The 21,424-nt window shown below is 38.5% G+C and overlaps 1 long non-coding RNA gene across 1 annotated transcript; it reads right to left on the bottom strand.

Moving 5' to 3' along the window:
* Positions 1–7,919: 7,919 nt before the first annotated feature.
* LOC123582325 lies at positions 7,920–17,697 on the bottom strand. The gene is made up of 3 exons (XR_006704319.1): positions 17,646–17,697; positions 12,964–13,077; positions 7,920–8,303 (listed from the first exon to the last, which is right to left on the bottom strand). It is a non-coding gene; the product is annotated as an uncharacterized LOC123582325 (long non-coding RNA).
* Positions 17,698–21,424: the final 3,727 nt, after the last annotated feature.

Raw genomic sequence — 21,424 nt, 5'->3', positions numbered from 1 at the left:
CTCCTGGTGCTAAGTGTTTGCAAATCACTAGCATAATGTGGGTACTGATTTGGCTTCGTGGGAAAAATCTAGAAGATATAAATCTCTTGAAGATGTGGTGGACCAAAACCTTACAAACAGCCAATAGCCAATTTTAATTCTGGGTGATGATCCAAATAAAAAATTCTAAATTCAGAAAAAGCTTAAGATAAAAAGCTATTTATACAGCTAAATATTAGAAACAATCTAAATAATAAACAATAGTAGAGAATAAATTAAGTAGATTATGTTGTAGCCATATAATTAATGTAATAATTAAAATAGTATTTTGCTATTTGACTAGCCTGTGAAATGCTGATTTGTTACATAAAAACTCAAAGTACAAATATGAGATGTATAATATGTTTGTAAGAATCATATTTTAACAATACCCTACATAAAGATGGCAAGATGAAAATGTTACTAAAATATAAAAACAGTTATTATATTTGATAATGGAAACGTGGAGAATTTTTACTTTCTTCTTTTTATTTTTTAGTACTTTCCAAATGTTCTTTTGCAAAGTTTAAAAGTTTATTTACTTATTTTTGAGAGAGTAAGCACACGTGCGAGCATGCACATGCATACAGGGGAGCGGCAGAGAGAGAGAGGGAGAGAGCATCCCAAGCAGGCTTCACACTGTCAGCACAGGGCTCAGTCTCAAGAACAATGAGATTATGACCTGACCTGAAATCAAGAGTCAGATGCTTAACCAGCCAAGCCACACAGACACCTTTCTTTTGCAAAAGTTTATTGCCACACTTGGTTGATTGGTGGCTTACTGTCAGCCACAGCCTGAAACCAGACCAGGGCTTGGCAAATGCCCCCAGATAGATAAGGCATAAGTATACCTAACACCAAACCAGATGAAAACTGAAAATTTTAAACCAAACTATCCATATTCCAAATTCCCAGATGTTTGCTGGAAAGTAAAGTAAGCCACCAAACGTTTGAATACTTAGGTTTGTTTTCCACTTGGCGTTTTGTCTGTGATTAGCTGGGTGTTGAAACAACAGCAGCTAAGGTTTCTGAAAAAGTGGAGGAGTGGATGCTCTGGCAGAGAAACACACAGACAGAAGTTGACCGTGCGACTGTCTGAGCGACATTTGTGCTGGAGTAACTAACTGCTTCCAAAGAAAGGTCCAGATTTTTAATAGAAGCATGTTGGGTACAGTGGCTTACTGGATACTTCTACCGGTCTAGAGAGGAGAAGAGAAATATTGCCATTGACACAAGATGAAAGGATGGTTGGGTTCCATTAGGAATCTCTTATAAGCCTCTAATCCTGTCTTCAAGGACTGCAAAGAGTCACTTAACCAACAACAGGGACTGGGGTTTCCTAGAATAGGCACAGCTCCTTAGCTGCCTCCTAATCTCCTACTTGCCTGGAGAAGTGCCAAGGTATTAACATTTAAATCACCAAACAGGGAATTTGGCCTCTCTGAGTTGTTCATATCCCATTGAGGCTATTTCTCGTTATAGCCTCAAACTTCCCAAGGGGATGGAAAGCCTCACTCTATTAGTATCTGAATCAGTTTACAAGAAACAGCTGCAACATCCTGGAATAAGAATTAGATGGGGAATCAGGAAGCCTCACTTCTAATTCTGGCTCTTTTGGGGACAACTTTGACCTTAGGCAATCCGTTAAAACTCTCAGGCCCACAGATTCTTCATCCTTAGGAACTTGATGGGTTGATCTCTAAGGCCTCAATGATTCTATTTCCTTATCTTTAAATGTAACCTAGATGTTTGCCACTCAAATGAACACAGAATGCTCCCAGAATCACCTTTTACCTTAAAGTGTAGAAATTCCAGTGTTCTTTCAATGTTTTCTGCAAGTTCCCTGGAAATTATATTCTTATAGTCACCTCATGCTCTAATTTCCTGCATCCAATGCATCTTCCAGCACCTCACTTGTCTTAGGTCTAGCTATAGTTTCTTCTCTCTCTACATGTTCACCCTACAATGTGACACTTCCCTTTCTTGTTTATCCACTCCTCTCTTCTCTACATTTCTTCCCCAAAACAAGCACTATAAACTCTAGAGACAAGAGAGAACTGATGACAGAGATGGTATCCAAAAGAAAACAGGTTTGGGAATTAAGCTGAACAACAGCAACAAAATCCAGCCTAAAAAAGGAGACCAGGCAGGGGAATGAAAATCAGGTCTAGTGATTTTAATAAACAATTGAATAAATAAACATAGGAGGGGTGCCTGGTTGGTTAAGCATCCAACTTCGTCTCAGGTCATGATCTCTCAGTTCATGAGTTCAAGCCCCACGTTGGGCACTGTGTTGACAGCTCAGAGCCTGGAGCCTAGTTCAGATCCTGTGTTTCCTTCTGGAGCCTGCTTCAGATTCTGTGTCTCCCTCTCTCTCTGCCCCTCTCCTGCTTGTGCTCTCTCTCTCAAAAATAAATAAAAATTTAAAAAGTTTTTTTAATAAAAAAATGTAGGAGAGAAGACAGATCTTTCTCACAGAAAAATTTCTACATGTAGAAAATGTAGGGGTGGGAAAACTCCTCTGTACCCCATGATTTTTGTGAGTCCCCACAAAAGAATGAAAAAAAAACCCCAGATGAACAAGAGAAAAATGAACAAACGTTATTAACACATGGAACAAGCATTCACAGGGGAGAAACGCAGTGATGGGTAACCCCAAGAGATGGTTAGACTTTTGGCTTATATAGCATATTAGCAAAGACCAATACATTTGTAGAGAGGTGGCAAAACAAAGGAAAAGGGTTTTAGGCTTCCAAAGGAGGCAAACTATGGTAAGGTAAACCAATGAGGGAAACCACATCAAGATAAGCACTGCTTTTGCAGGTTCATCTTGGCACCAACTTCCTGTCTTCTTCATGACCATAAAACTTCCCCAGGAGAGGGAATTTATGGCAGTCTTCAATCCTTAGAAGTTTCTTCTTTTAGTCAGATATAAAGGAAGATATAGGAAAGCTTCTTTCTGCACTGTTGAATCTCAAACGCCTTTACCTCAAAATAATCCATCTGCCAAAATGCCATAGGGTGACATATTTTGACCCCCTAGAATATTCTCCCCTTTGGGAAGAGAAGCCTAGTTCCTTCCCCACTTTCTTTGGGTATGGGTGCACTGGTGACTTACTTCAAAAGAGTAGAGTATGGAAAGGGAAAAACCAAAAAAGTAACATTACAGTGGATAAAGCAGACCAATAGCCACCTCAGTCAGGTGACAAGATCAACATCAACAGTGATAAATCATGTGATAGTATATGGCCTTGATATCATGTGGCAAAAAAAATGGCACTTTACTTCTGTGACCTTCCTTCCAAAGACGTCTAACCACAGCCTAATCATGAGAAAAATATTAGAAAAATTCAAATGGAGGAAAATTCTACAACATATCTGACCAATGTTCCTCCAAATTGTCAAGGTCATCAAAAATAAGGAGAGCTGAGAAATTGTCAGAGCCAAGAGGAGTTTAAAAGAGAAATGATGACTGAATATAATGTATTTAATGGATGAGGGGCATAATCCAAAGGAAGTAGTGAGATACAAAGAATATGTAGAGTTTAGTTCATAGTAATGAACCAATGTTCATTTCTCAGTTATGACAAATGAACTACAGTGATGTAAGATGCAAAGAATAGGAGAAACTGCATGAAGGTATGTATGTGGAAACTCTCTACAAAGTATTTGCAATATTCCTGTATTATCTAACGCTATTCTAAAATTTAAAAGTTTATTTGAAAAATCCACCTCTAAGGCCAGTGGGCTGAATTTGGAGATGAGCAAAGTAATTTTAGAAGGAAAATAGGAGATGAGCCTGCAGAGGTTATGAAGAACAATCCCCAGAAAGGGACCAAGGACTTACTCAGGGATGAAGAGGAATGTGGGAAGGCATAGCACTAGAAAACAGAAAACATTATTTATAGGCTTTTGAAAAATTATTGGCTCTTTTTTTTTATTCAAGGTGTCATATAAGGGACAAGCCATATGCCCAGAGAACTGTATTTCCCATTTAGAAAGCCCAAGACAAGCCATGGCCTCAGAAGCAAGCATTCACTTCCCTCAGCCACATTTATAACAGCACATTGTCCTTGAAAAGATTTTGAAGAAAACCAGAAAGCCCTGCAAAAATACCTTGCTGAAACAAGGAGAAGTGACAGTGACTGACTGGCTTGAACAATGTGAGATTAAGATTGTGCCTGAGGATAAAGTGACAGGAAAAGCCAGGTGGGAATCTGACTAAAATTGCCTGCTATCTCAGAAAAGAGCCTGAGCAGAAATGTCACCTTTTCACTCAAGGCATTGGCTTCAGGCTCTCTCCAAGTCACATTGACAGAGCTTCCTGGAAAAAAAATATTTTTTCCTCCCATTAACCCCATAGCTCCCCCACACAACTGTCTGGAGGCTGAACTGCTTGCCCTTTTCATTTCCTTTCACTGTGAACTGGGGCATACAGGCTCTGTGGGTGTAAGTGAGTCAGCTGGGCCCAAGGAACAACAGTGTGAAAGGCCAGCTGCCTTTTCCTCCCTCCCATATTCTCAGGGAGGATGCCAAGTCCCAAGGATGAAAGGGATCTTACCTTTCTTAGTAAATGCACCACCAATCACCAGCCCAGCTGCACAGTCCTCAGATCCCCACTTCTCCTCATGCCCTTAACCTATCCTACCAGCAAATGGCACCAACTTCAACACTGAAACATTGCCTGAATCTGCCCACATCTTTCTGACTCTATTACCCTCTTCGTCCACCTTCTACAATAAGCTCATTTTGCCTTTAGGGGTTCTCCAGTTTCCCTGTATGTCTATAAATTTTCATACTGGCAAATTCAAAATATATTAATGAATATTAACCGTCTCTCACATGCACATGCTCTCACTCTCTCAATTTCTCAGAATGTACATAGTGATAACCCACCAAATCAATCTTATACATAGAAGGTAATCAGTTGGGAAGTTGGGAGGGCAATTTATGTCACTTCTCCACAAGAATAGCCCAGTCAACAATTTAAATAATCAACATCAGGGTGCCTGGGTGGTTCAATCGGGTAAGCATCCAACTTTGGTTCAGGTCATGATCTCTTGGTTCATGAGTTTGAACCCCACATTGGGCTCTGTGCTGACAGCTCAGAGATTGAAGCCTGCTTCTGATTCTGTGTCTCCCTCTCTCTCTGTACTTCTCCCTGCTCTCTTTCTCTCTGTCCCAAAAATAATAAAATAAACGTTTAAAGAATTTAAATAATCGACATCAATACCAGACATCAGTGTTCTCTGGTTTTCTCAGCTATTCCCATTTCTAGAATGATTTTTCTCACCATCTCCTGCTTCACTTGAGTCTCATTTCTGCCACATTGTTGTGTCTCTAGCTCCCTTCTGTTGAACTCCTCATTCTCCTCCTGGGGCTCATTGATTCCAAACACTCATAGTTACCATCATTTCTAGTGAAGAGCCATTTATCTAACTATAGCAAGTTTAGACTATGCTTGAAGGGACTAATCTTCAAAATCAAACATGCCCATTACTTTACATGCCAAAATGAAATCAGGCTTCTCCTTGCAAAGAATCTCACCCTCAATTGCCAACAAACAAAAAACAATAACAAAAGAAAATCTTTTCTTCCTATTGTGAGGACTCACTTGGAACCCCATAGTTAATATGAAAATTATTTTAAACTGAAGACATTAGAGATTCAACAGATGCAGAAAAAAAACCTTCTCAGAACTTCTTTTATATGACTAAAAGCAACAACTTCTGGGAAATGAGGCTGCCACAAATTATCTCTTCAGGGTGGGTCTACTCCCAGGAAGAAGAAGGAGAGTAAACCTACCATAAATCCCTCACTCTGGGGAGTTTTATAGCCCTGAAGAAGATGGAAAGACCATTCACATCTGCATAGACAAACATCATCACAAACTTTATCTCTTGTTCTCCTAAAAACCATTTGTCTTGCCTAAAGAAATTTATTTGTTCTTCCCATAGAAGCCTTTTCTTTCCTCCCACTTTCCCCTATTATATCTCCCCTACTAAGCCTTTAACTATTCTGGGGCACCTGGGTGGCTCAGTGGGTTAAGCGTCTGACTCTTGGTTTCAGCTCAGGTCATGATCTCACAGTTTCATGAGGTCGAGCCCCATGTTGGGTTCCATGCTGACAATACTGAGCCTGCTTGGGATTCTCTGTCTCCCTCTCTCTCTCTGCCCCTCCCCCACTCGTGCTGTCTGTGTCTCTCTAAACAAATAAATAAAGATCTACTTCTTTTGTAAGCTTCCATATACACACAAATAAACTCTTCTCCTGTGATCCTGTTGTTAATCAGTTTAATTTGCATGTCCCAGTCACTAAACGTAAGAGATTCAGAGGAAAAGTTTTATTACAGAAGGATAACCCCAATTTCTATATTTGGAAACCATGGTTTTCTTTTTTTTTTTTTTTTTTTTTTTTTTTTTTTTTAAATTTTTTTTCAACGTTTATTTACTTTTGGGACAGAGAGAGACAGAGCATGAACGGGGGAGGGGCAGAGAGAGAGGGAGACACAGAATCGGAAACAGGCTCCAGGCTCTGAGCCATCAGCCCAGAGCCCGACGCGGGGCTCGAACTCACGGACCGCGAGATCGTGACCTGGCTGAAGTCGGACGCTTAACCGACTGCGCCACCCAGGCGCCCCACCATGGTTTTCTTTTAAACCTAATATTAACTTAGTATTAAAATCAGCTTGTAGCTGTCACTTAGTACATGACATCCAATAGTTAGGTTTGCTCCCCTAAAATATTACCAGCCTCAAAAGAAAACCAAAAATGCTTTCTAGCATAGGTAGATACTCTACATATATATATATATATATATATATATATATATATATATATAGAACTCTACCTATAGAGTTAGTGGAATGTACTTTAGTACTTTTTGATAATTATTTCTTGACCAGACTTGACCTCCTTGCAGGTGAGGCCTTTTTCTTATTCACTGGTCTAAACGTCGCACCAGTAAAGAGGTGCTCAATAAATGTTTGCTGAACTGAATTGATCAGGATTTTGGTTGTAAATTTAATCTTGGCAGGAAGATGAGATTTATGATAACCATTTTTAGACACTTTATGAATCCACTAAAAGTACTATTTACTGGTCAAAATAATACCATTTAAGTACAACTTAAGCCCTATTACCCAGGAACTGCAGGAAACAAACATAACACAAAAAGTACAACCCCCCCCCAACAGGTTATAGAAAAATGAGGGGCTTACACCCCATGGGCAACCTTTTGCCTCTTCCTCAGCCTCCCCACTCTAGCTCAGTCTGTGGAGAAGGAGGGAATGTTTTTATGGCTTCTTTGAAAGAATACACTTACACATAAAAAAAAAAAAAAAAAGCTTAAATTTCCCCACCTATTTCAAGCCCTTAACAAGGTTAAAAAAAAAAAAAAAGAGAGAGAGAGTGACAGGGAAGATTTTGGGATGGGCTACTTCTCTTGTACACTCCCTAGAGTCTTTATGGTATCTTTTTAGGAATGCTTTCCCCATCAATTTTACATTTGATATATTTAATTTTTTATTTAAGTGTCTTACATTCAAAACAAATATTGTTTTATCATCAGAGTTTTTTTTTTTTAACATAATTTCATCTCTGCACCAATTGGGTAAGGGATTGGGTTGAAAAGAATCTCATAATTCACACTCTTTCATCTCCTTTGGACAGAAAGGGGTTCTGAAGAGAAAGGCATGGTAAAGCCAAACTCTTAACTTTGTTTTTCATATCTGCACCTGCATCTAAGATTTCTCAAGTATACTTGAAATGGAGAAGTCAAGGAGAGACAACTTCTAACCCTCCCAAATCCTGCTGTTCTTAGTAGAATATCAAAATACAGTCTGTGTTACAAGCAATAGATGACATACAAAAAGAAAAGATCCATGAAGACAGACACAAAGGGAAGGTAAAAATGAATTTTAATTTTTGCCTGTGTAGCCAAAGGGCTGAGGGGGGTGAGGGGAGGGGGGAAGACAGTGAACAAAGATTCTTTGAAAAGTTACTGATCTCCCAGTGGAAGTTGGAGTTGTTAATTGAGCTGTTCATTCCCAGCCCGTCAATTCACTGTGGTAAGAGATGCGGCCTGTTTCCAGAGGAAGAGGGAAAATTAAGAGCTTCACACAGCTTCCATTATTACATCTTAGATGTATTCTCGTCAGCCTCCAAAAAGCAGTCATTGCTCTTCACCCACTTAGGACCTGCAGCTGGAAAGACCCGAAGGGCTCAAACGTGACTTGAAGAACTTCAGGGCATCTTCATGACCTTTCAGAGTCCTTAAGTTTAACTCTGTAAAAGTTCCAAAGTCCCCAATTACGAATGATCAAGCAATTATTCAGGTTTAAATAATTTAGCACTAGCTGACTCTCTCGTTTTAATTGCAGAGATAATTTCCCTGAAAGTTTACAATTTGTACTCATGGGGATGGAAGTGAAGGTCAAAATCCACTCAGAGACGGGATTTGAATGGTTTCACCCTCAACAATCCTGCGAGTTATTTAGTGGATGGTGTCTCTAGCCTCAAAGCATTGACACTTCTTTTGCTTTAGACTGTTGCTTTCATGCTTGTGAATTCAGTCCCAGATGACTATAATAGCGAAAAGTCCTTATAAGGTATGAAGGCATACGGTCTGATTACTCCTGTAATTATGTTCAGATTTCTGGTCACGGCACAGAAAACCCTCCACCACTACTCACTCCCTTACATTCCCAGCTTCACTTTTCAGGCAATACCGCCACCTACCCTGCATCTAACTGCACTGGACCACGCAGCATTCCTGAACGCACACATGTCCTTTGGCGACTCCATGTCTGTACATAGTCTGCACCCTCTGCATGAAATTCTCTGCTTGACTTTTTTTTTTCTGGCCAGGTAAATTCATTCTTCAATACAAATAGTAGATATCACCTCCCATGGGAAGACTTCCTAGATTTCTTTGGGGAGAGTTATTTTGTTCCTTCTGTGCTTCCACAGTTCTAAGTACACCCCTTATTTGTGTGATTGGTCTTCCACAACAGAGCTTGAGTTTTTTTTAGGATAAGTTTTCTTCAAGCCTGAGACAGTACCAGGCACATAGGGAGCGTGCAAATAAATGATCATCAAATACACGTGGGTGACTCTCTCACTTGTGAAATCCTGTTAACAGCTCTCGACACTCATGACTAAAAGAGGTGCTGTAACATTTATTGCTCTTTTAATGCTTGCGATTAATACACACTACCTGCCCTGTTTCAAAATGGCATTTTTAATGATTCAATTAAAAACTTAAAAAAAAACTGTCCTCCTAATTTACTCCTTCCACTTTCACTGTTTTAAACTTTGCCTCTCATTTTAAGCCAATCCTCTCTGGGAAAATATATCAAACTCTGAACATGGATCCAATTATCTAGGAGCACAATGGTGTTCACACTGGGGCCCTGAGTGTGATTGCACAAGGGACCCAAACACTACGCAGTATCAGGAGACCCAGTAAACTCTTGCCTCTTCCAAGAAATTACTAGGACATAATTAAATTTTACTCACAAAGAAAAAGCTTCCCAGCATTCATTTTTCAGAAAGCAAATGGAGAAGAGGAAATCTTGATTTTCAAGGAAATAGAAAAAAAAGCAATGCTGTGTGTGTTTCTTCTACAAAGTCCTTTCTTCCTTTCACTCCAAAGCACAAACATTCAGGTCTCGCTTTCTACTCACTCTACATTTTGCCTTTGTCTTTGTGTCTCATTTAAAACTAGTGGAAATGTGTTGGGAGCCAGATGAGAGATGAGACAAATGACTGGCCTTCAAAGAGTTTACGATCTGTGAGAAAGACCAACATATAACATAACTAACTCAAATACAGGAAGGGGTGACATAATGTGCACTTAATTTGATGGAAGAATCCAAATAAGAGAGTATTTAGTTTTGACTTAATATCAAAGAAGACCTCTCAGAGAAGGTAGCACTTTAGCACTTAAGAATGAGAAGAAATTATGTAAGTGGCACCATGATCATAGACACAAGGCATGACTTAAATGACATATTCAATAATAGTAAGTATTCCATTGCAATTGGGCTAAAGTGGGAATGAATATAAGGGGATATATATATGTTAATTCTGAAGGGATCTTTGGAGGCTAAATACTTAAGAACATAGAAGTTATAAAGAGGCATTTACACATTTTTCCCAAGAGTTAACTGATTTTGAACAATCCTAACAATGACTAATAACAAGTAAAGTCGATGGTGTGCATAAACTACATTTTAATTGTCCCTTTCTTTAATATATCCCACCAATAGCACCTCTATGGCTTTCCAGCATGCTAGGAGGAATATCAAAGAATAGATATAATCCAATGGGGAAATCCAGCTAATGTAGAAGACAAGAACAATAACAACAGTACCCTGAGATCTCTGATGGAGTTCTTAGTGTTTTCCATTCTTTTTTTTTCAGATGGAATTTTAATTATAGTTAAGATGCAAATTCCCTCTAACTTGAGGATGGGGGCAGGAAAAAATTTTAGTCATGCATAGTTTTAATTGACTTCAAGGCTTCAGTCCTAGTAGAAAGGCAACTTTCCAACATCAGAACCTGGAAAACCCTACTGCTCAATATATTTTTTCCACTCCAGTCTGTTTCCGCTCTTCTACTCCCTGCGTCCTTGGAGCCATAGTGAATGATGGGGGCTATTTGCTGTATTGACTGGCAAAGATGCAAATTCACACAAAAGCAACATCCATCTCTCCGATCACTTAAAGAAAGCTCATTACAAACCAAATAATTCATGAACTAAGGCCCATCCATAAGGAATAATTTGCACTAATTGTACTAATTTAAACTGATAAATTCTACAAGATTCAGAGAGAAAATTCTTGTTATGTCAATATGGAGATAATTTCCAATGTTTTGAAACATAGAATGTCACTAGCAGGTGCCGGCAACTCCGCTTTGTGATATACTTTCCAACACATTAAACATTAGCCCTTGCAAGTAGTTGTGTCCAGCAGCTTCTATGAGCAATCTGGAAGTTGTGCTGTCCCTTGACTGGAAGAGAATGTTATATCCTAGACTCTGGGTTCTCCCTTAGAATTAAACCAAGTCAGGCAAAACATGTCCAGCAGATTCTCTCAAGAACACTCTAGGAATAGAATAGCTGCTGGCTTTTTTACCACCACTAGAAAACAGATTATTCTGCAGGTCATGAGGCAACATTGAACTGCTGGGATACTCAGACCCTGGGCTGATTTCTGACCCAGCTGAGAAGTCATAGAATCCCTCCTGAATCTTGGCTTCCAGCAGCAGAGCTGCTATTTGAGCAACACTCACACTTGCTCAGTTACTCACACTTGTCAGGTCCTGACAATCACAAAGGTATGGAAATGGCGGTGTGAGCAGGTCAGCACAGTGGAAAGAATGTGGGGTATGGAACTAAGCAGAGCTAACTCTGATGCTATTGGTTTTTGATGTCAGGTAAGATCATGACCCTTGAACCTCTTATTTACTCACCTGTAAAATAGGGAAAAATGATAGGATTTCTTATAATTATTGCGAGAGTTAAGTTAGACAATGCATGCAGATAATCACATATAGACATTCCCTAAATGGTAATAGTTATAATGACATTAGTGGTCAGGTTATGAGAACAATCTCCACTGGATGATTATACACTGGGTCATCCTAATTGTGTGAATCAATACAAGTCAACACATCTAATATGTAGGGAGGAGAAAAAATATTTCTTAGAACTAAGGGCCTGGAAATCCCTTTTATCAGCTTCTACTGGTTTGTGAATAAGTCAATTCCTTTTTTAGTTGACTAAAGCCAATGTCAAGAGAAAACTAAAGTACATGTTAAAAATATCTATACATCTATATATCTATATATCTATATATCTATATATCTATAGATTGGGGCACCTGGGTGGCTCAGTTGGTTAAGTGTCCAACTCTTGATTTCAGCTCAGGTCATGATCTCATGGTTCGTGAGTGAGCCCCGCATCACGGGGATTCCCTCTCTCTCCCACTTTCTTTCTGCTCCTTCCCCACTTGCTCTCTCTCTCAGAAATAAACTTAGAAAAAATCTGTATCTATATATTTCCCCACATTTTAATGAAATAATTACTTATGAAATTAATCTCCATTAGGTAGGAGATATATCCAAATGTCTAGTATAATATCAACATACTCAATAAATATAAGTTCATATTTTAATCAATAAATACAATCAGCTTTTTATTATTTACTACTTATAAAAAAAGTTTGTTTGCCAAGACATAGAGTAGGGTTTCTTTTAGTAAGATAACTTACAGCTGTATGTATTCCTAAATGCTTAAGGATTCATAAAGATATGAATTGATCACCCAGGATTTTAAAAACTTAACTTGTACTCTAGCTTTACTTTGGGGAAAAACAGAAAGCAGTTTACACTCTGGAGAATTAAACCTTAACTTGACAAAGCAACTGGCAGTTACTAAGGTTTCAATTTCACCTGCTCTCATGTTTTCAGAAGAACTCTGAATTAACCCAAACTGAAAATAAAATTCCAATTCCAATCTGCCATTTTTGTTTTATTACAGTTCAACTTAATGGGCACCATGGAGCTTTAGGGAAGGTAAGCTGATGAGAATCTTTGAAGATATATAATTTAGAAATGACATTTGGAAGTAAATAAAGACCTTTGGGAAACTGATTTAATGAAATATAGTCATTGTAGGACTGTCATTAGGTAAAATCAGTTTTAAAAAACTTGGTTTCCTCCACCTTGAGCACAAAGTCCTTACTCAGCCTCAATCTTTAAAAGGTAACAGAAAACCTTTCAAAAGTCCATGGTAAAGATAACGCAAAATAATACTTTTTCAAGATAAAATTTGTAGCAATAGCAAACATGCTTTGGAGCATGCAATAAAATTCTGAAGCAGTATGGAAGCCAGGCTCCAGTGCTGTACTGGTCAAACAAATCCCCATTCATTTCTCACCTGTTTGCCACACTTATTTCTTCTCCTGGTAAGAAGGGTGTGAGAGGGTGGAAAATGGCAAGAGGAGTGGGGTTCAGTAAAATCTTCATGATTGATTATTGCCTCATTGGCCTCCTTCAGCTCCATTAGGACATAAGAAAAGGAGAAGGAAAGAAACAGACTGGAAATTTAAAGTTGTTCGTCTTGTTCAAATTCAGGTGTGATGCTCTATAGAGGGTGACTCAATTATCATTCTATGTAAAGTTTTAATTTGTTCATAGATTCTCAGAAGGGAAAGGATCTTGGAGCTACCTAGTCCTCATCCAGAGCTTAATATTTAATACTTTTCAAACAGTGTTTCATGGAACCCTAAGGTCCTCAATGATACTTCAGTTCCAATCCAACATAAGAAGTACCATGTTTACCTGATTTATATATTTGAACTCCGGGAAAGATTTTATTGGAGTCAGGGTGATCAAGAGTTACAGTTATAGGGGCGTCTGGATGGCTTAGTTGGTTAAGTGTCTGACTTTGACTCAAGTCACGATCTCATGGTTTGTGGGTTCGAGCCCCACGTGGGGCTCTGTGATGACAGCTCAGAGTCTGGAGCCTGCTTCTGATTCTGTGTCTTCCTCTCTTTCTGCCCCTTCCTCCCCTGCTCACACTCTGTGTCTCAAAAATGAATAAACGTTAACATTTTTTTAAAGTTACATTTACTACAAAAAAAAATCTACTTTGAAGCCACTGAGCTACAGTCCCCAAGTAATAACAATCCCATATAGGAGTACAAATACATTGGTGGTGAGGAACACATTACCTTATAAGGCAGCCCATGAAAATTTTATACGGCTTTACTGTTAGGAATCTCATTCTTACAAAGACACGATATCTACCTTCTAACAGCCACTCTAATTTTGTCCCCTCAGAGCATAGAAGGAGGTCTAAGCCTTTTCAACATGATGATTTCTCATTAGTGGAGGACAAATGAAAGGATGTCACCATCCTCTATTCCCCACCTAGAGATTTCTAGTTCCTTATGCTTGAAAGGCTTTCAGATCCTTCCACCATGCAAAGCACTCCACTTTGGGCACACTTCAGGATGTTGAGCCCTACTCTGTGTTCTTGTATATAAGAGGGATGGGGCTGACTGTCACATCTTTCCCGTCTCCTTCAGTTCCCTTAAGAATAAAGACAACATTGACCAAACATTTGAAAATGTTTGCTTAGTTCATGAATCTATCTTGTACATGGTTGGCAATGGCATAACACAATGGCACTTTCTGAAGATAAATTTTATAGCAACAGGAAACTGCTTTGCCTTAGGGCACAACATGAAGTTTCACAGAAGTATAGCTGTCAGTCTCCAGGGCTTTAATGAGCAAATAGGTCTCTATACTTTTCTCACCTGGTTGCCACATTTGTTTTTTCCTCCCATCGGAAAGGAAGGGGAGCTATAGCCTGTCATAATCATTCCAATCATCTTGTAAGTCTCAGATTTTAACAGCTAGGGAAGAGGAACCTAGCATGACAGTGTCATGAAGGAGGAAAAAAGATAAGATTTTGGAATCAGACAAAACTGGATTTAAATTTTGTCTCTTCAGTGGTACCTTTGGAAAATCAGTCCTTAATTCTGAACCTCAGTTAATTCATCATGCTATAGAGTTGTTATATTTGGAATAATGTATGTAATAGACTTCTCACTGAGTCTGATACTTTGTACGCTCTCAATAAATATTATTAAGAGCGTTATAATTTCAAGTATTTATATCTCCTTTATTTTAATAGCACTATTTTCAATGGTATCTCATTTTTATGCTTCAGCATTAGAGAATGGGAACTGCCTACACAAATTTTCAGAGACTCGAAGCTTATACTTTAAGGGTCACCCATTTTTTTCAAGTTGTTATTTAAATTCCAGTTAGCTAACATACAGTGTAATATTACTTTCAGGTGTAGGATTTAGTGATTCATCACTTACATATAGCACCCGGTGCTCATCACAGCAATTACCCTTATTAATATCCATTACCCGTTTAACCCATGCCCCCACAAACCTCCCTTCCAGGAACCCTCAGTTTTTTCTCTGTAGTTGACAGTCTGTTTTCTGGTTTGCCTCTCTTTTTCCTCCCTCTATGTTCATCTGTTTTATTTCCTAAATTCCACATATGAGTGAAATCATGTGGTATCTTTCTCTGACTGACTTATTTCATTTAGCATAATACTCTCTAAGCTCCATCCACATCATTGCAAATAGCAAGGTTTCATTTCATCCTTTTTTATGGCTGGGTGATATTCCAGTGCATATATATACCACATCTTCTTTATCCATTCATCAGTGATGAATGATAAGGGTTTTTAGGCTCTTTCTATAATATGCAACTGTTGATAATGCTGCTATAAACATCGAGGTGAATGTATTAGAGTCAATCCATTTTAATTGGAATTTATCCTAGAAAATATTATCTACTGCTATGACTGTAAAAAGAAATGATAACCAATTTAAATATTTATGGATATTTTTATCATCATATTTATATGACAGTATTCACAGTATGATGTAGTAATATTATGATGCCTAAAAAAAATGTTAAGTGGACGGGACATTTCCCTGTTCACTAAAGGGTCTCAGACTTTTATAATATTTGAGATTTTATGCTTTTTTTAAATGAATATATCCAATGGGCCCGGCTAGCTCAGATGCGTGGCCCATGTATGGTAGCAAATGGAATTAGATGACATACTTCAATAGTATATGGTCACTTATGGTTCTCTTATTTTCATGACATCAATCAGTATTTTGTTTGGAGAAATGTTTGTACTATAATATTTGAAATGAGACCTGCCTGCAATCAACAAAAAAAAAATGAAATTTTGTAGCTCTTTTTTCTCAGCAGTAGGAATTCTTCTCATTATGGTGGATTGAGTCACATCTCTTAACTGACAGAATGTCATGACTACAGAGTACTGTCCATTGCAGCATGGTCAGCAGCCCATGGGCAGGGAGACTGATTACCTAATGGTAGTTGGCAGCTCAGAAGGTGACAGCAGGCAGCATCCGTGCGGGCCGATAGAGCAGCAACCAACACTGGCTAAATGTAGGGTCAGGAGAAGCACTCAGACCAGAGAAACTGAGAGGTCAAGGTAGTTGATTTAAAATATCTTGCCTAAGATTCACCAACAAGTAAGACTTGCAAGAGACTGAGGTAGTACAGGCAACTTTCTTGTGGTTTTTTTCCCACACTACCAAAAAGTTTTTCAACCATCCTGCTGCTATCAGAAAAATTTCTTCTAACGTTTTCTCTAAACTCTAAAAACAAGTAAATAAGCTTTATAACATTATCTAGAATGAATCTATTGATACCGCCTGAGAGCTAAAGGACACTGTTCTCATTTATTTATTTATTTTTGAGACAGAGAGAGACAGAGCATGAGCAGGGGAGGGGCAGAGAGAGAGGGAGACAAAGAATCTGAAGCAGGCTCCAGGCTGAGTTGTCAGCACAGAGCCAGACGCAGAACTCGAACCCACAGACCGTGATCATGACCTGAGCTGAAGTCGGACGCTCAACTGACTGAACAGCCCAGGAGCCCCAACTAGAGGATACTTTTTTAAGTGTAGCCTAAAATCTTAACCATTAGGCCATATGGCACCTGTTTGTAACTGGACAAATTCATAGAAGAAATGTGCAGACAGAGGTTAAACCAAACTAAATCAACTTTGCTTCCTAAACAGACACCAGTTCTACATTTCCACCAGGTGTCTGAGAATCATGACAGACATCCATTCCATCATCTTGATTAATTGCATAGCATATATTTTATAAAAACATCTAGGGCTAAGAAAAAGTTCTATTTTGAAAATCAGAGCAAAACCAACTGGGAGACTGACAGTTCTGGAAGCATTTCCAAGCCTCCTGAAACTTCACAGATTCAGTTTTCAGGCCAATAAGTTATCACTGCAGCTTGATGGTCTCTCCAAGGTCCTATCTTCTGTAATATGGATGTTTATGATATTTGCCATTGTTGTAGTTAAGATTAATTAAAAATACTGTAATTTTAAAATACAGTTAGCTGAATTACATGAGCTAACACGGAACATTTAAACAGCACATGATTACATTCAAACAGCTGGTGGGCTATAGCATAGAAAGAGATTTTAAAAACAGGCATTTAAGTTTTGTGTGAATATAAGAACAGATACTTCTTTTGGGAAGCACTTGTGCTAAATTACTGATCCAGTGATAAAGCCATCAAATAAGTTGTCAATAAATACTTAAGTGAGCAGGAGGAGCCAAGACAGCGGAACAGCATGGAAGTTTTTTGTGTGTCTCCGTCCATGAAATACAGCCAGACCAACACTAAACCATCCTACACACCTAGAAAACTGATTGGAGGATTAACGCAACAATCTGCACAACCTGAACCGCAGAATTCAGCAGGTACGCAGCGCAGAGAAGTGAACTTGGGGAGCGAGAAGGCACAGGAAGGGAGGTGCTTTTGCAAGTGGATAGAGGACGGAGAATGGTGGGGGGAGAATACGGGAAAAGCACCCCTCCCCAAAAGCAGCTGTAGAGAAAATGGAAAATTGAAAACAGCTGCAGGGACTAAACTAAAAAGGGAGAAAGGAGAAAGGAGAAATAAGAGGGTTTAAATTCCATTAAGACTGCAAACAAGGGAGTGCAGTCTACAACTCCGCAGCTCCATACCTGGTGGTGCTCTGGTGGGAAGGGTGAATCCCCAGGAACAGAGTAGGGGCCGGGAGGATCTTGGGCCACACAGGGAAAAGCGGTTCCACTGCTGGAAGGACATTTGGTAGAGACTGTTGAAGCCACCTGGTCCCAGCAGACCCCAGAAGGCGGACACGTTCGCCGCTGCTGGAACAAGGTCCTTAAGGGTGAAGCCTGGTGCCAGATGTGTGATGTGATCTTCCATAATCCCTGAAACGCTGCTGCTACACTATCTCGTGAACTTTTTCTGGGGCGGGCTGGCACCCAGCTGCAGTCTCAAGCCACCAGCAGCAGCAGGGCCCAGCAAGCGTTCCTGGGTGCAGCCGACATTCGGCCATTGCTCATTCGGCCATTGCTCGGTGAGACCCTCCCACAGAGGGGCGGAGCAGGTCAAAGCCGCAGTCCTTCAGAAGGAAGGGGCTGGGGAAAACAGCCGCATCTGAGACAAAACCGGGGAGAGAGGTACTGCCTGGGGCCTGGTCACGGAGAGTGAAAAAGAGGAGAGTGGACGAAAGCTGAAGACAGAGGACGGGCACGCGATTGCTGATCTGGAAGAACAGACTGAGTAGCTGGGTGGTGCCATCTGTCACCGCTGCTGCGCATGCGTATATGCACCTATGAGCGCCACAACACTCCACCGCAGTAGGCTAGCAGCGCCATCTAGTGGAGAGCAGAGCCGTTACACTGAGCCACGCCCAAATGGGCCAACCTCTCTCTTCAAGAACACAAACCTCACCGCCGGTTTCCTTTATGGACTATAAAGCGCTACATAGACTGACTTCTAGGGGAAAACGAAGTAATTTCAGTCCTACTTCAATCTGTTAGCAGGTCCATCTACTCAATTTTCTTTCTTTTTTTTTTTCTCTTTTACACTTCTTTTGCTTGAATACAGAAAGAGAAAAAATTCATTTTTATCTTCAAGTTTTATTAAAAATATTTTTATTTAATTTTTATTACTACATTTTTCACTTTTGTGTAAATTTTTTCAAATTCTATTTTACTTCCATCATTTTATTTTAGTCTACTAGTGTATTAATTTTTTCGAATTTCCAAATGATTTCCTTTTTTTCTTTTTTCTCTTTTTTCTCTTTTTCATCTTTTTCTTTTTCTTGAATATAGAAAAAGAAAAAATTCATTTTTATTTTTAATTTTTAATAACAATATTTTAATTTTTTCTACTATATTCTTGACTTCTGTGTATATTTTTTCAAATTCTATTTTACTTCCATCATTTTATTTTAGTCTACTACAGTGTATTCATTTTTTCAAATTCTCTAATGATTTTCTTTTTTTTCTCCCCCCTCTTTTTTTTTCTCAAATCTGTCAAACCACTTTCAACACCCAGACCAAAACACACCTAGGATCTAGCATCATTTATTCGATTTGTGTGTGTGTGTGTGTGTGTGTGTGTGTTTAATTTTTAATTTTAATATTTTTTAAATTTAATTTTTTTATTTTTTTTCTACTTCATTACTTCCTTTTCTTCCTTCAAAATGACAAAACAAAGGAATTCACCCCAAAAGAAAGAGCATGAAGAAACGACAGCCAGGGATTTAACCAACACACATACAAGCAAGATGTGTGAATCAGAATTCAGAATCACGATAATAAGAATACTAGCTGGAGTCGAAAATAGATTCAAATCCCTTTCTGCAGAGACAAAAGAAGTAAAAGCTAGTCAGGATGAAATTAAACATGTTATAACTGAGCTACAATCACGGAGGGATGCAGCAGTGGCAAGGATGGATGAGGCAGAACAGAGAATCAGCAATATAGAACACAAACTTATAGAGAATAATGAAGCAGAAAAAAAGAGGAAGATTAAGGCAAAAGACACGATTTAAGAATTAGAGAAATCAGTGACTCATTAAAAAGCAACAACATCAGAATCATAGGAGTCCCAGAAGAGGAAGAGAAAGAAAAAGGGGTAGAAGGATTATGTGAGCAAATCATAGTGGAAAAATTTCCTAACCTGAGGAAAGACACAGACATCAAAATCCAGGAAGCACAGAGGACTCCCACTAGATTCAACAAAAACCGACCATCAACAAGGCATATCATAGTCAAATTCACAAAATACTCAGGCAAGGAGAGAATCATGAAAGCAGCAAGGGAAAAAAAGTCCCTAACCTACAAGGGAAGACAGATGAGGTTTGCAGCAGACCTCTCCACAGAAACTTGGCAGGCCAGAAAGGAGTGGCAGGATATATTCAGTGTGCTGAATCAGAAAAATATGCAGCCAAGAATTCTTTATCCAGCAAGGCTGTCATTCAAAATAGAAGGAGAGATAAAAAGTTTCCCAGACAAACAAAAATTGAAGGAGTTTGTGACCACTAAACCAGCCCTGCAAGAAATTTTAAGGGGGGGGGGGGTGTCTCTGAGGGGAGAAAAGATGAAAAAAATATATATATCATATGATATATATATATACTATATATGTGTATATATGTATATATATGTATATATATATACATATATGTGTATATATACATATATACATATATATACATATATACATACAGGTATATATACACTATATATGTGTATATAGTATACACATATGTATGTATATATGTATACACATAGTGTATGTATATATACACTATATATGTGTATATATATACTATACATATATACATATATATAGTGTGTATATATATATATATATATATATATATATATACTAAAAGCAACAAAGATTAGAAAAGAACAGAGAACACCACCAGAAACTCCAACTCTACAAGCATCATAATGGCAATAAATTCATATGTTTCAGTACTCACTCTAAACGTCAATGGACTCAATGCTCCAATCAAAAGACATAGGGTAACAGAATGGATAAGAAAACAAGATCCATCTTTATGCTGTTTATAAGAAACCCACTTTAGACCTAAAGACACCTACAGATTCAAAATAAGGGGTTGGAGAACAATCTATCATGCTAATGGTCAACAGAAGAAAGCTGGAGTAGCCATACTTATATCAGACAATCTAGACTTTAAAATAAAGACTGTATCAAGAGATGCAGAAGGGCATTATATCATAATCAAGGGGTCTATCCACCAAGAAGACCTAACAATTGTAAACATTTATGCGCCAAATGTGAGAGCACCCAAATATATAAATCAATTAACCACAAACATAAACTCATCGATAGTAATACCATAATAGCAGGAGACTTCACTCACAGCAATGGACAGATCATCTAATCAAAAAATCAACAAGGAAACAATGGCTTTGAATGACACATTGGACCAGATGGACTTAACAGATATATTCAGAACATTTCATCCTAAAGCAGCAGAATATACATTCTTCTCCAGTGCACATGGAACGTTCTCCAGAATAGACCATATACTGGGACACAAATCAGCCCTAAGTAAGTACAACAAGATAGAGATCATACCTAATTTCTCAAGTCACTTGCAATAATGAGCAATAAAAAATTATATTTGTATATTTATATTATAATCTTCCACCTTTGTGCATTTTGCTTTTCAGACTTATTAAAAATAGCACTCGTTAACACCAAACAGGAATTTATATCTACTGTACATAAATTAGCATGCCAATTTCAACAATCTTTACCCTATGGCAATGAAGTAAAGTTTGAAAGAAAAATCAGACCAGTTTTAGTCATCCTATTCCTTCCCTCTTCCACATTTCCAATTTATCTTTTACGTCCTCTAACCCTGCTCCCAGCTGCCAAACGCAACCCTTAGGAGTTTTGAAATTCAGGCATACAGTGGTATTTATCC

The sequence above is a fragment of the Leopardus geoffroyi genome, chromosome B3 (assembly GCF_018350155.1).
Source record: "Leopardus geoffroyi isolate Oge1 chromosome B3, O.geoffroyi_Oge1_pat1.0, whole genome shotgun sequence".
NCBI lineage: Eukaryota > Metazoa > Chordata > Mammalia > Carnivora > Felidae > Leopardus > Leopardus geoffroyi.
The sequence above is the reverse complement of the archived record's forward strand: the minus strand, read 5'-3'. Positions and strand labels throughout refer to the sequence as shown.